This window comes from Neolamprologus multifasciatus, chromosome 18, assembly GCF_963576455.1.
Source record: "Neolamprologus multifasciatus chromosome 18, fNeoMul1.2, whole genome shotgun sequence".
NCBI lineage: Eukaryota > Metazoa > Chordata > Actinopteri > Cichliformes > Cichlidae > Neolamprologus > Neolamprologus multifasciatus.
The window spans coordinates 3,307,671-3,323,514 of NC_140456.1; the positions used below are offsets into that span (position 1 = coordinate 3,307,671).

General features: G+C 41.2%; 1 protein-coding gene across 1 annotated transcript in view; it reads right to left on the bottom strand.

Moving 5' to 3' along the window:
• basp1 (brain abundant, membrane attached signal protein 1) overlaps nt 1-13,075 on the bottom strand; it is a 65,646-nt gene extending 52,571 nt beyond the window's left edge. The window contains exon 1 of the mRNA XM_085140977.1: nt 12,920-13,075. The gene's annotated coding sequence lies outside the window, so the exon portion shown is untranslated. The remainder of the gene's footprint in view (nt 1-12,919) is intronic.
• Nucleotides 13,076-15,844: the final 2,769 nt, after the last annotated feature.

Genomic DNA, 15,844 nt, shown 5'->3' on the forward strand with positions numbered 1-15,844 from the left:
GTTCATAGTTACATGCATGTAATCCAACACATGGCAAAATATGCAAGTAAATTCAATAAACGTAGAGTCAGCAAGTGTGTTCTTTGTTGATGATTTAGCAACAAATACCAGGAAAATATTGGGAAATAAACAATAAATTATTTAATAAATGTAAATAAATTGTGAATAAACTATTTCTGCTTTAAAAGCTTCAGATGTGGTCAGAGGGTTCAATAAATAATTGAAAATAAATAATAAATATATATATAAAATAAATAATAATAATAAATTGAATAAATAATTCAATAAACGTTGCTAAAATGATTTAGCAATAAATACCAGGAAAATATTGGGAAATAAACAATAAATTATTTAATAAATGTAAATAAACTATTTCTGCTTTAAAAGCTTCAGATGTGGTCAGAGAAACCACAAATACGCACAGTAAAAACACACACATCTGCACCAGCTTACCGCCGTCTCACACATCCAACACGTCGCTGAGGATTTCAGGCCTTTGATTACATCTCGCACTTCAGGAAAGAAAAAAAATCCGGCGAGAGATACTCTTGTGATTTTCTTCTCGTCATCAGTTTCTCTCTCGATGATGGGAGCTGACAGAACTGGGACCGCGGCGCTCGCGCGAAGAGGCCGAACACCTCCGAGTCTTCACTCTGTTGTACCGTCTCATTATTTTCAGACTCTGTCCCTCGACTGTTTAAGATTCGCGCGAGGAACGGCGTTTGGTTCGGTTTCCTCGGCGGGCCTTAAAGGTTTAAAGGAAAAAAGAGAGCGACGGGGAGGAAGGAGGGAAATGCTGACGGCCTGTGACGGCTGTTCGTCATCCACAGTTCTGAATAAAGTTGGTACTTTATGTGCTTCCTGTTTCTCTAACAACTGCCTGTTACTTAAACGCATCACAGTGTTCGTTAACGCTACTTTCAACAGAAACTTCAATTCAAACAGTCTCCATGTTAACATCACTATGCTAACATGCCTTAAATGCACCAGCATGCCTCTGCTTACTGTGTTCAGCATCATCGATAAGAAGAAGGATCCGTTTCATTTTGCTGCAGAAACTGTAAGACACACGAAAAACATCAACAGTGAGGATCTGCTGGGGCCCGGTCAGTGAGCAAGCTTAGGTTTCCTGGTTTCCGTCAGATAAACACAACTCTGACTGCAGACACGTTTGAGACAGTTGTAGATGCATCACAGTTAACCCTTTAAAACCGGTCAGAGCAGCATGCTCCGTTTTGCGTAACTATTTTTAAATCCCGGTAGCTTTGCAACCACAATAATTTTTTTTGCATATGAAACCGGAGGAGTTGTACTTACATCTTATGCCATCAGCTTGTCCTCGGTCACAGTTTCCTTCCACATATAGTTTTGCAAAAACTGCATAAAAAGCACTTGCAGCAACAAAAACATAATATTCCAGAAACACGCTTTGCCGATCCGATCAGCTGTTCATAACACTTCCTACATCCATCAGCGTGAACTTTCACATGTCCTCCATGACCTGCCCGAAACCGGACGTGACGCCATTTTGCAGAAATGTAGTTTTTTACCATCAGGGCCTCATGAGCCTATACTGGTGTTTTTAAAAGTTATGTTTGACTTTATGACTTTCTGTGTCGTTTCTGGGATGCTTAGGACTCATATTGCACTGCTGGAAATAGTTTATTTTGATGCATATGCTGCTTTTTTTGCAAATTTGCATTATAATATTTATTTTCGTTTTTCCTGCAGTATATAAAAATTGGTGTATTTCAAAAATAAAACTATGAAGACACTCAAAATAAATTTCCTGTGGTGGGAAACTATTTTGTGCAACTTTTTTGTATTTACAGTTTTGAGGGATAAGCCTCTTAAATTTCTCTAACTAGAAATATATGTTAAAAAAACAAAAACGATTTTCAATTTTTTTGTAGTTTATTGCACTTTTTTGCAATTTATGTAATTACTATGCACTTAATGCAGACATAATATTAAAATCTAGGCTGTAATGGTTGTATTGATGTATAGCAACTTGAAATGCTCCCAAAAATGGCTCCACAGCATGTAAACATATAATATAAGCTCTGGTGGACTTGGTTCTATGGTAGGTCTTAAAGGGTTAAACGATCTCAGCTACTGGCTGATAGTTTGAGATGCTACCAGTTGGTGCTTAAAGGTTCTGCTTTATGAGCATTCAGGAGAAGAATGAACATCATCAGAATCCTTAAGTTTATTTTTAATTAACGAGGCAGACGTGTCCTCGTCTGGCTGTAGAACAGTTTTCTTATTTTCTTCTTAGTTCATCGCCTCTGAACACATAGAAGCAGCTGTGGTATTATCACAACTTTGTTCTGGAGAGACGCACATCCTCCTTTGGGTTCTTTGCTGGCTGGGTGCTGAGGCAGGAAGCCAATTTATAGGTGAGGGACACATGAAACTAACGTGCACATCAAACACTTTTCAGCTGCTTCTTTTAGGCCGTTTTTAGTTGTCGAGTTTTTCCTGGCTTACAGATTTTTCGCCATCAGAGCTGCAGCGTTTCTTAAAAACAGAGCTGGTGTCACACTCTTCTCTTTTGCAGTCTGACACGAATGAAAGGCCAGATTATTTTTTACCTTCTCACACTACACAGCAGATCGTGCTCAGTTGCACTTGTGGGCTAAAACAAGATGGCTGCTGCAGACAGAGCTGCGAACGTCTATTACCGAGTTCACGCTGGCCTGTAAGTCGCGCTGAATATCTGAATCTGGAAATCCCTGCAGTTAATAACAGACTCTTGCATAGAAAATCAGAAACGCTTCTGATATCAGTCACAGTCTTTGAATCAGGAATGTGACACTTTCTGATTTGCTGTGTTGTTGTTTACAAACCTGAAGCCAGAGAGAGAAAAATTACTTTTATTATTATATAACAAAGCAACATCTCTATAAAAATGTGCCCATTTGGCTGATACAGGTGTTAATAGAGCTGGAAATACCTTCACACTGGCCCTCTTTCATGGCAATTACTTAACAATAACAGGTGCCGCTAAAGTGAAATTGTTGGGCTATTAAAATCCCACAGCTCTGAAAATGTTATCGCCGTCTGCTCTACAGATAAGAGGACAGGTCGTTGGAAGAAATATGGCCGCACCGGTCCTTTATCTGCCCTCGCCAAATGATTCTACATCCTCAAGGACGCGCGAGTGAGTGAGTGGATTTGGGATTCAGCAGAGAGCGAGCCGAGACGGCCGAGTTCATTCCTGCCCCGTCGGGGTACATATCAGATAACGTTGTCGCTTTCGGTTTGATCTGTAATTTCCTGGAAGACGAGGAGCGATGTGACAGATGGCGCTCACGGTGAAAGAGCTGCCGAGGACGAGGACATGTCGGGGTGCCGTCAAACCTCCAGCGAGACCGGAGAGCGGGCAGGGGCGCGAGGAGGGGCCGGCCGTCGCTTCTGCTTCTATTTTCCCGCATTTTCGCTGCAAAAAATCCCCTGAATGCAAGACAAGAAGACCCCGGAGGTCAAAGAGTTTAGCATTTGTTGAATCACATTAATGTATATGTTGGAGCCTCCGTCCTGCCAGCTCGCATCACATGTTTCTGCTGCTTTCTTTAATAATCAATTAAAGGAACATGCAGTTTTTGTAAGAAAGACCTAAAAATCACAGATTTATCTCCAGCTCTCTGTTGCTGCTTTAAAACTGGCAGCACTTTATATTAAAGTAAACCTCACCATCAGCTCTGTCTGTTTGCAGATTAATCGCCTGTTATTAGCTTTTCATTCGTCGTGTATTACTCCCTATTTTGTACAACCCTGTTCTACGAGAAGCAGGAAATTAACTTAAGCATTTCCCCTCTAGTTTCTTATAATTACCGTGTAACGTTACCAGAGATGGGCAGCGTTACTGTAATCCGATTACTTTTTTCAAGTAACGAGTAAAGTAAGGGATTACTATTGCAAAAACGGTAATTAGATTACCGTTACTTTCCCGTAGGAACGCTGCGTTACTGCGTTACTAAAACCGTGATTTTTTTGCGAGAATGTCTCATGACAGTGACGTAAGCGAGTGCGACGTTCGTGACAACAGCTGTGTGCAGATCAACAATGGATCATATATCGAGTGCAGAGAGAGTATGAGCGTGCAGCGTTTAAAGCGTGGAAGTACTGACCTTACTTTGAGTTTGATTCCATAAAAAGTGACAAAAACATTAGTGTCCGTTGTGCGTGGGAAGAAAACTTCTTTTTACAGCGAAAAAAACCCTAAACTTCCAAACAAGCACCGAGTAGCTACGACGTAATGGGAAACTCACAGAGAAACTCGCGGATTCTTCCACTGACCGCTGCACACCTGCACCAGGGTAACCCTCCGCCTACCCCACTCCTGCTTTACAGGTGAAAATAGAGCAAAAGGACCGCTAGTCTTTGACTTTATTTATTTTCTGCTGTGTTTTACTTGCATCTATTTGAAAGACTGAGTGTAAACACACAAATATTTTATTTTATGTGCTGGAATGTGCAGAAAATAGGTTTAAATGTTAAACTAATTTCTTCCAGTCAGAGAATGTTGCAGATAATTAAATTTTTGCTTGATGCATAAAGTTAAAAGATTAAAACTAATAAAACAAGTTTTAAAAAGAGACTTTTCCATTTGATTACATTTTGTATGATGATTATGCAGAAAAAGTAGAATTGGGCTGAAAGATCTATCACTTTATCACCTATTCAGGTTGTAAATCGTGTTTTTAAAAAGTAACTAAGTAATTAAGTAATTAATTACGGGAAGTAACAAAAAGTAACGGGATTACTTTTTGGGGGAAGTAATCAGTAATTAGTTACTGATTACTTTTTTCAAGTAACTTGACCAACACTGAATGTTACCAAGTTAGGAAACTGCTGAACATGAATCACAATCATAGTGTGTTACTTGCTGTGGGGTTTGTGAGGTCAGGGTGGTGGCAGCGTGCACCGTGGACAGGCTGCCACTCTGCTGCTGGGCTAACGCTGAGAGGCAGACGAGCATTCACACCAACAGCCAGAATCACCGATCACCATTTACACTAGCACGTTAGCACTTTCATATGATTTCAGTCAATATTACTATAAAAAGATCTGAGCTGATAAATGCAGCGTGCACAGAATCCATCATTTCTGACTTGTGTCTAATCTTTTCATCTACACGACTCTGTTTTGCTGTATGAGGTTGTATCTGCAGCTAACCCTAGCATTATCTGATGTTTTTACTGAAACTGCACCAACTAAAAAAATAAATAACGCAACGTTAAATGTCAACAAAAATGAAATGTGAAAAGAGTTATCCATAGACCAGAAGTCTGTACAGCGAGCAGCATAAAAGCAGCCTAATTTTCATCAACAATTATGATGATTTAATTCCCAACCGAGCAGATAAAACACACAGATGACATGACAGATGTGTCAGCAGTGGGGCGTAGCAGAGCGACGAGTCACTTCTTCTCATCACAACATCTTTTGCAAAACCGCCACGTCCGACTGCTGTGCTGCACGTCAGCAGCATGAATAAACGGCACCGAAATAAACTTTAAGCACAAGTTTACAGTCATTTGATACACAGTCATGCTTCCTTTAACAGGAAATTGAAACATCCGACTTCCTCATTCCTGACAGGCCAGAGGACCGCGCTGATGGACGTCGAGCGCCTATCGAACGGAGGCTGCGTGAAGATTCTCCTCAAGTTCAAAAGTTCCTGTGAGGAAGCAGCTATTTCTGCTTTCTGTGCAGCTCGTGGACTCGTTATGGAGTCAAACTCTCAGCCAACATTTAGCATTTATACCTGCACACTGCTGTGAGCTGGTCTGTCAAACAACATAAAAAAACTGGCTGTTAATGGTGGCTGCTGTCCAAGAAATCCACTTCTCTGTTCTGCACTCGTACAAAAGAAAAACTATGAGCTGTCATCTGCAACAGCTGGTCTAGTGTTATAAATAGAAAACAGAGCATTTAGCATTTCTTTTGTAATTGTAACACACACTAGCACACTAATGAAGTCTGCAGCAGTGCTGTAATAAATGTTAACTCTGCGCCATTTGCCTTTTATTTATTTATAGCCTTGAATAGAGAGTTGGACAGGATACGCCAAACGGAGCGAGGCGCTTGAACAAGTGGCCTAAAATACGCACGGTGACACTGCAGTTACATTTTGTCAATGTCAAACTCCTTTTATGGTGATTTCTGGGGCTTTAATAGGTGGCATTGGGCTGTATTGTACGGTTGTCTTGCAGATGAAAGAAACCACAAATGAATGCTTCAATGGAAAAGATTAAAGATTAGCAGTGGTGGGGCTAGCAGCAGAAATAGTAGCAGTCAGGGCGAGATCTCATCACTGCCCAACAGGAAACGCTCAATATAACATCGAGTGGGAGTGATTGTGGTTAACAGTAGAGGTGGGAATCACCATACAACTCACGATATGATATTATCACAATACTTAACGCACGATACGATATTATTGCAATTTTTTAAAATATTTTGCGATATTCAGATTCTGTACATAAAGGTAAACTTTATCAATATTCATTTTCTCTAATATCAAAGTCTCACACTCAGTCTTTCTCTCATTTCAGTTTGATTGTTGACAAACTGAACGGTTTGTATTACAGTCTAGTCCAACTTAACTGAATCAACCATCTGGTACAATTATAGCTATTCTGAACTATGCAGTTTATGAAAACTATGCAGCCCCTTCAGCAACTGAAGAATTTAAAAGTAAATTAAAACAAAATATAATTTTACATTAAATAAAAAAGTTTTAAACTTAATTAAAATAAAACATGTCTTAAATTAAAATAAGTAAACTGTCATGTTTATTGCTGCCAAAAAAAGTTAAACACATTTGGACAGTGAAGGAATGTCAGGATTCTTGCTCAGAAAAAGGATCAACATGCTCTGAAGTCAGAGCACAAAAACCTTTTTGTAACAAAGTATCGATTTCTGCTGTCCCTGTATCGATACATTATTAGCAAACAAAATATCACCATACTACATAGTATCGATTTTTCCCCCACCCCTAGTTAACTGGGTGATGGGTTAGGGGGGATGTTTAAAATACTGTATGCAGCAGGTGTCAGCTTAGATTTCAGGTGACCTTGATGTTTTAGGTGGAGTCCCGTGATCAAAGGGGGATGGGATGCAGCACAGGATGCAGATAAAAACATGTGAGAGACGCAGCTGACTCAAGCTGACTGCATGAACTCTTGATCGCTTTTAAAAAAAAATATTTGCGAACTGCGTGAATACTGACACAGGCTTTCAAATCACATGGGACTCTATGGGGGTTTGCTTTCTTCTTTCAGAATCAGCCTCGAGTGGACATTAGTGGAACTGCACCTTTTGGTACTTGTGTGCGCAGGCTGCTGTGAGGATAAACCACAAACCCCACCACATTAATGCAATTAAATGCAAATGATATCACACGCAACTAAATATATCCTTGAGGTTTCAGTTCACTGTAGTCACGGTAACTAAAACATACTTCCAACCTGCAAAGAAGTTATCATCTTGCACTTCCTTAAAAATGTAACCCAAGCTGCGTTCAAACATAGACAGTGTTGTGCAACACGTAACCAAATGATCACATTTTTATTAAGCTGGGTTAATGTAATCACACCATCTTTTCTGAGCGTCTGCTAACGCTAAAGCAGACGTTACTCTTATTCTGTTGTGTTTACAGATGCAGAGAACGAGAACGTGGGCCCAGTGTGTTTTTCCCTCGCAGACCCAGCTGTGTTGATTTGTTTTTCTTTCCTTCTTTGCAGTGCGAGCAGTAGAGACAGTAGTATCAGCAGTGGAGACTCAACCTGCAGCTGCACCCATTACACACCTTCTCGTACACACAGTTGTTCATATGTGCTACACAGCTGCAGCCTCCCATTGTTCTGCTTTATCTCCGCTCCCTTAAGTTAACCAGCCTGTTTCTCCATTACACACAGCATGATGCCTTAATTAAGACTGTGTGAAAGGGATCCTGCTGATCACATGACCAAACAATGAAATAAAAAATAAATAAAAATCATATAGAGAGACGGACCGTCAGGTACACTGCAAGTATGTGGACACACGCTGATAATCACCTATGACTCATCGTCCGCTTACTTTTGCATGAGTACACGATGTGTAACACAGACAGGGGTGGGTGAGGTATCGTTGCTTCGTGTCTGCTCTCCTCTGCGTAACGTATTCACAGTCACACGCTGAGCAGCAGACAGCGGCGGTAACGGATGAGTCACCGTCCTAACTTCTCATCAGGCTGCCGTTTGTCTCCGTCCGGCAAAGATGAATGAACAGAGTCGGGGATGAATTTATGTCAGCCAATCAACAGCCAGACAGACAACACGCATGATCGTGGCTCAAGAGTTGGGAGTTCGAGCCCCGGCTTGGACAGTCTCGGTCGTTGTGTCCTTGGGCAAGACCTGCTTGACCAAGGCCTGCTGGTGGTGGTCAGAGGGCCCGGTGGCGCCAGTGTCCGGCAGCCTCGCCTCTGTCAGTGCGCCCCAGGGTGGCTGTGGCTACAATGTAGCTGCCATCACCAGTGTGTGAATGTGTGTGTGAATGGGTGGATGACTGGATGTGTAAAGCGCTTTGGGGTCCTTAGGGACCAGTAAAGCGCTATATAAATACAGACCATTTACCATTACTACAAGACCCCCATTACCATGGTGATCCTGCAACACCACTCATGAGGAGGTTGCAGTAGCAAACACAAAACGAGGAGTGCAAAGCTATGAGTATTCAGAATATTTTTTACCGGTGCAAATGACTGGAAATCTGCAGGGGGGTGTCTTCTTACAAGGCACCTGCTGTAGTGGGCTGCCGTGTTTTCACATGAGTCCAGATGATCCAAGGCAGTGTCCAGAATACCAGAATATGATGGAAAACACAGCAGGATTAAACGTGCCTCAGGTCTAGATTGTTTTATGTTAAACTGATGACCAACATCGATTCAGGCTTGGAAAGGTAGAAGTAAAGGAGGAGGAGTCAGTTTCAATCTACAACTTCACTGCTAGATGTCACAAAGTCTTACGTACTTGTCCTTTAAGCACTGATCACCAATTATTGTGTCTGAGATGTTTTCTGTGAATCCAATCTGATTGTAAATCTTAATAAAAGTAATATTTCTCTCAAAAACACCCTCACCTGTAATAAGAGTCATTCAAAGGACTAGAAGCATTCCCAGTCACATTTCAACCAATCAAAATGCTCCATATATCATATTTTTACTCAATTTGATTCAATTTAATTATATTTATAGAGCACAAAATCACAACAGCAATCACCTCAAAGAGCTTTATATTGTAAGGTAGACCCTACAATGATACATACAGAGAAAACCCAACAATCACATGACCCCCTGTGAGCAGCACTATGGCAACAGTAGGAAGGAAAAACTCCCTTTTAACAGGAAGAAATAGCATTGTCCTATTTAAATATCTTTAAATGTTTTGTTTTATTACATTGCTGGTGCAACATCAGCACATGAAAGCTCATTATTGAGAGTCACAGACAGAAACATCACACCAAACATAAAGCAGTGTCTGGGTCACTGTGTAGGACTGTATAGCTGAAATGCACATCTGTATTAAGAGTTTCTACATCACCTGACGTGGTCAGGGTCTCCTTTTACTTGTATTGTCAAATGGAGGCACTTTTAACAGCACATCTACAGCACAAGCCAACACATCACTAGGTGATGCTGGTCCAGCTCTCTTTTCATGTAGAGGAAGTGATGATTTGTTTCCAAGTGCCTCTGTTGTACATTAGCACTCTGGCCGAGGGCTAACATCCTCAGCCCAAAGCAAACACTTCCCAGAGCTTGTCTGCTGACATTTTAAGCAAACTGTCGGCTTAGGTAACTATTCATGGTGTGTTCCACACTAAAAAGCAATCAGAGCATTTAACGTGTCACCCTGTAATAAATCCCACCATCCTGAGACTATAATATCAGAATCGATGGGATTCATTTACCATTTTTTACCATCAGGGCCTCACGAGCCTATACTGGTGTTTTTAAAAGTTATCTTTGACTTTATGACTTTCTGTGTGGTTTCTGGGATGCTTAGGACTCATATTGCACTGCTGGAAATAGTTTATTTTGATGCATATGCTGCTTTTTTGCAAATTTGCATTATAATATTTATTTTCGTTTTTCCTGCAGTATATAAAAATTGGTGTATTTCAAAAATAAAACTATGAAGACGCTCAAAATAAATTTCCTGTGGTGGGAAACTATTTTGTGCAACTTTTTTGTATTTACAGTTTTGAGGGATAAGCCTCTTAAATTTCTCTAACTAGAAATATATGTTAAAAAAACAAAAACGATTTTCAATTTTTTTGTAGTTTATTGCACTTTTTTGCAATTTATGTAATTACTATGCACTTAATGCAGACATATTATTAAAACCTGGGCTATAATGGTTGTATTGATGTATAGCAACTTGAAATGCTCCCAAAAATGGCTCCACAGCATGTAAACATATAATATAAGCTCTGGTGGACTTGGTTCTATGGTCGGTCTTAAAGGGTTAAACCATCTATCCCTCATCACAAATGTTATTATTGTCTGTTTGAATTCATACTAAGTGTTTGCAAACGTGCAGAAATAATTAATGATGAGATGAAAACAAACGCTATAAAATCTCTATATGTTAATTATGGAATATCAGTGGATATGATGTGAACATGCTCATCCATATTCTTAAATTCTAATCTCACGCAGAGTTTCGTAAACCCACTCTGACGATTAACCCCAGCCGCCCACCCACCGAGATCAATTACACTCGCTCCCCGTCTGCTATCGCCTTTGAAGCATCGAACTGTAAATCTTCCCATCATTGGGCAAGAGTGGAAAAGACAGTGAGTCAGTTTAGAAATGGAAATTGCCTCTGCATTCATCAGTGATTTCCCACAAACTGCTGCTACAGTAAACTGTTGTTTGATTATGGCAACAATTACAATCACAGTTATTTTGGCCGCGGCTGAGATCGCAGTTAACGGGACTGTTTGTGGACCGACTGGGTTTATTGAACGCATCTCTTCAACTGTTGCGACGTACCCTTGAAATTTGATTGTAATTCATCTGAAATAGGAATGCAAATAAAGAACGCAAGAAAGAAAGGAAGTAAACACCAACAGGGTCAGAGCGCTGTTACGAAACGCAGAGCAGCTTTGTTATCTTCATTATCTTCCTTTAATAATTGTTAAAGGAGGAAAATGCCAATGAAATCTGAATTGGACTAATTTAAACCCGGGGTGTGACGCGCCCTCGCTGCACACCTGTACTTGCTGTGTCAGGTAAAAGGTTGATCTCAGCAGTGAGTCAAAACTCCCACAGACTGCAGATTCCTGTATGTTGACTTCAGCTGTTGGTGGGCTCAGAGCTGTAAGACTGAACGTCTATGAACGTCCTAACTATCTGTTGCTACACTGCATGAACTGTGCAGGTGACAGTTTGCCAAAAAATCATTAAAATTGTCCAACAAAACCTTCTTTAAGCAAAAATAATGCCGTTTGTCGTTTCTGCATTGGTTTCATTGTGATTTCAGGTGAAGTAATTATCATAATTAATCATCACAGTACCCGATTAATCAGTTATTTCAGCACATCGCTGCAGCACAGTCCAATTCCGATACAGCAACACCACAACTGAGGCGCCATTCACACACAAACCGTCATCCGCACACACAATCCACAGCGTCACATCACCGAAAAAAACACACAGCCAACCCGAAATACACGCGCACAGACACACAACCCCTCTTCATCACATTTTAATCCTTTATTGACATTTTTTTCACGCAAATAAACAACTAAACCAAAACCCGAAAGACTGCCCTCCTCCTCTCCATCCTATTGATACGCAAGGTGGCATCTCTCCCATCCACACCCTACACCTAATGCGCATGCGCGCCGCGGCAAACAAAGGACCAGGCAATTAACCGGCGGGGTACGGCTAATAAAGTTTGACTCGCCGCGTAAGCGAACAGATAAATTCGCGCAGCGGCAGAAACAAGAAGACGAGTGAAAAGATGAACTCTGTGTTTGCGGCGGGAGAGAATGCAGCTCAGATTCTCCATCAGCCGCCCCCACCCTCCTCCTTTTCATCCTCCTCATCAACATCATCCCACGGAGGCTCCTCAACCCCCCCATCCCTCCTCCATACTCCTGAGTGCAATAAAACGAGAATATGAGATCAATAATTCATCTGAATCATGACACGGACTGATGTGGTTAGAGAGTGCATGTGATAAGAGCCACTGAGTGCGCGTGCATGTCGCATTCAGGCAGAACGGTGTCACACCTCCACAAAGACAAAGAGGTGGGGCGAGCAGAAGAGCACTCTTCTTATTTCTGGATGTTCAACTGTTTACTGGCTGCAAATTATGAGGGGGGGGCACCTCCACCCCACCCCCCGAGCCCCAAATCCCCCCTCCCCTCTGCGGTGCGGAGCAGTCTGTGGAAATTATATAATCACAAACGATATGAAAGCAATCAATAAATAATAAAGAGCACGCTGCTCGATCGCACTTTGAGCGCTGTCGAGGTGATTTTTGCTTTTTTGCCTCAATAAAAGTGCGAAAAACGAGACCGTGTCTGAGCGCGTGCTCTCCCAGACTGTACACACCCCTTTTTAAACTCGTGCACATTTTGTCGCCTGGAAAAGAAAAAGAGACAAAAAAGAGCACAAAAGAAAACAGAATTTACAGTTTCCTAATTTCTCCCTTTTTTAAAAAAAATATTTGATTTCCTTCTTTTGTCACGACATCTCCACGTCCTTTGTCTCACCCCCTGCACTCGCTCCGCGCGCCTGTCCAAACGGAGAGGTGGGAAAAGACAAAAGGAATAAAGAAAATAAAAGAGCCACGAGCATGTGAGCGGCTCCGTGGGGCAGTAAAAGAGGAGAGTGGGGCGATGGAGCAGCTCTTACCGTGTGCACTGAAGTTCCGACACGTTCTCTGCGCTCCTGGCAGCTTCGAGCAGCGGCTGCTGGATTTTTTTGCGGCTTCTCCTGCGCGCCCAGCGGCTTGTGCCTGCTACACGGTACGGCTCCGCGGCGATCCTCCGCCTGCGCGCACACGCATCCGAACGCACGTGCACGCGCGAGCGGTGTGCACTCAGAGCAGCGTGAAGAAAACGCACCTGTTCCTAACGATCGCTTTATTAAAGTGGTGCACGCGTCTTTATTTTCATTTATTTCTTTAGGATCATAAAACACTTAATGCTGCTTTATGATCATTTTATCACCGCTGTGCTGCTGCATGTGTGACCGAGCAGCGTCTCCAAACGTGAAGCTCATTGTTTTCTTTTCTGAGTTCAATCCTTCACACAAAATGATTCATTTTATTTGATTTATGCATTTAATAAAAAACAAACATTTACTCTGATATTGTTAGGAACGGAAATTTCTCTCTGCGCTTCTTTTAGTTGCAATACTTCATTCTTGCGCTCCGTCTTTCGTCAGTCGTTGCTTTAGAGCGCCCCCTGCTGTTCGCTTTATTCACGTGTTTCGAGGACTTGTTGGTAGGCGGGACGCACTTGTTGATTCACAGACTGAAGAAACTGTCACCTGTTTATTGGACCAGATTTTACAAAATAAAAATGAAAAAAAAAAACAAAACCTCAACTTGTTTCACATTTTAGGAAAAACTGTTGACTCCAAAAAATGTTTACCCGCTTCTCAACGCTCCACTGTTTATGTTTTAATGTTTAATCTGTGAGGGCTTCAGAAATAGTAAGTCATTGTGTTTATCTGAATGTGTTTACATCTGTTTAAGTACAGCAGAAAGGTTTGGTGAATGTGTAATAACCATATTTTCTGCGCGGCATTACCTAAAGTTTGACACTAGATGGCAATGTTTGCAAAGAGTTGATGCTTTGCATTGTTCCACATAAAACCAGAGCTAAAAAGTTAGTTCATGGAGAGCGACGTTTATGTTGTAAAGCTATTAGTTTCTCTTCAGAGACTTGCTCTCCTGTCTGTCACAGGGGAATCTCATCCGTGTAGACAGCAGGGCTGTCAGTCACGTCACAGTGTTTGCAGGTGAACTTATGAGCTTTAACAAAAGGCTTTGATTATCAAGAAAAGCATAAAACATAACAAGCAAACAAAAAAGAAAAAAAAAGAAAAGAAAAAAAACCCCAAAGGGAATATTTAAGTCATTATATACCTGTACAAATACAAATATGGGGTAAAGAGGAGAGAGAGAAAAAAACGCAAAAAAACCCCCAAAACAAAACAAAAACACACACAAAAAAAGCATATTTTCACTCAATTACCCACAGATTTAGAAAAAGAAAAAGATAAACTCCAAGAATGAATTGTTGTCCTTTACACTTACTTCATATTTAACTGAGAACATCTTAATCGCAACCACCTCAACAGTTGGGACAAATCAATTGGCAAATAAGAAAGCAAAGGGGACCAAACATTGAGAAAGAGACCCTCATTTCCTCTTAAAATAGCAGCAGTTCTTTCGTGAGGAATAACTTTAAATAATTCTCTGTACCACAAAGTCACAGAGGAGGGGGCGGGGGGGGGGGGGGGGGGGTTCATCCTTAACCCAATTAATGAGAATACATTTCCTAGCTACCAGCAATAGTTTGTCACATAATTTGCGCTGCAAGTGATTCATTTTTTTATTTCTTTCTTTTTTGTTTGCTTGTTATGTTTTATGCTTTTCTTGATAATGAATAAAAACTGTTTAAGTAGTAAAAAAAAAAGAACAAAAGGCTTTGAAAAGTTTTAGTTTTTGACTCTTTGAATCATTTGAATTCAGGATTTTCATGTGAACTGTTCAAAGTAATCCTTCATAAAAAAAACAATTAAAGAATAATAATAATTACTGGTTGTAACATTCGCCTTATCTGTGAAAGATCAGATTCAAGAGTGGTCACAAGCTTCTCTACTTGTAAGGCAGCAGCTAAAAGTATGTTTCTATTAAAGAAAAACTTATTTATTGTATAATTGGTGCAGCTCCTCAGTTCATTGTTCTTCTGTGACCAACAGATTGGCTGCTTCTCATAAGCAGAGAGTCAGAGTTCAGATCACATGTCACTGGCATCATGCAGAGTGTTTGGCTCACAAGGATTACTTGACTTTATTCTGACCTAATTTATTTGAAAGTAGTTGTGATGGTTAATGCGAGCATCCATCACCGGACTGTATAAATGTCACAGAGAAAAAGGAAAACCACTTTAAGTGCATTTTCATATGCACAACTTAAACGTGTTGTTGTTGCCTCTGCAATGTCACGCTGAGACTCAGCAGTTTGTTATCAACATTTCAGCTCCTCCAAAGGGATTCCCATGGTGAAGACCAACAAAGTGCAGCCCCCTCCCCTCCCTCTGGCAGGAAGTGCATTGGGATTAGGGAGAGGTCAGTTTGTTCTGGGAGATGCAGTGACCTGACTTACCCGGCTGTACCTGACCCCTGCACAGAGCTGCTGATAAATCTTGCATGTTCTCAGATGATCCCACTGCCTATGAACTACAAGTGACCCTTCCTTTCTTTCCCAACATTATCACATACCACCAACAGGAGGCCAGTTTTAAGGTGGCCTGCACCTTTTGTACGTGTACGAACTCTTTCAGAGTCTTTTGTGAGGAATAAAAGAGTATCTATTCTGAGCATCCTTTAAAAAACAACTGGGTCCAGCCAACACTGAGTGCAAGACAAAGAATGCCAGACTGAAACATCGGCAGCAGCAAAGCCAAATTCATCAGGGTCAGGTCCACGAAGGTAAAGGTAGTTGCATCTAGGCATCACGGTTTTTCACTCCTGCCTTCAAAGTTCATTTGAATGCCACATGGCTACCATCTGCTGCTCCTGTGCCACAAGGGGTCACCACAGCAG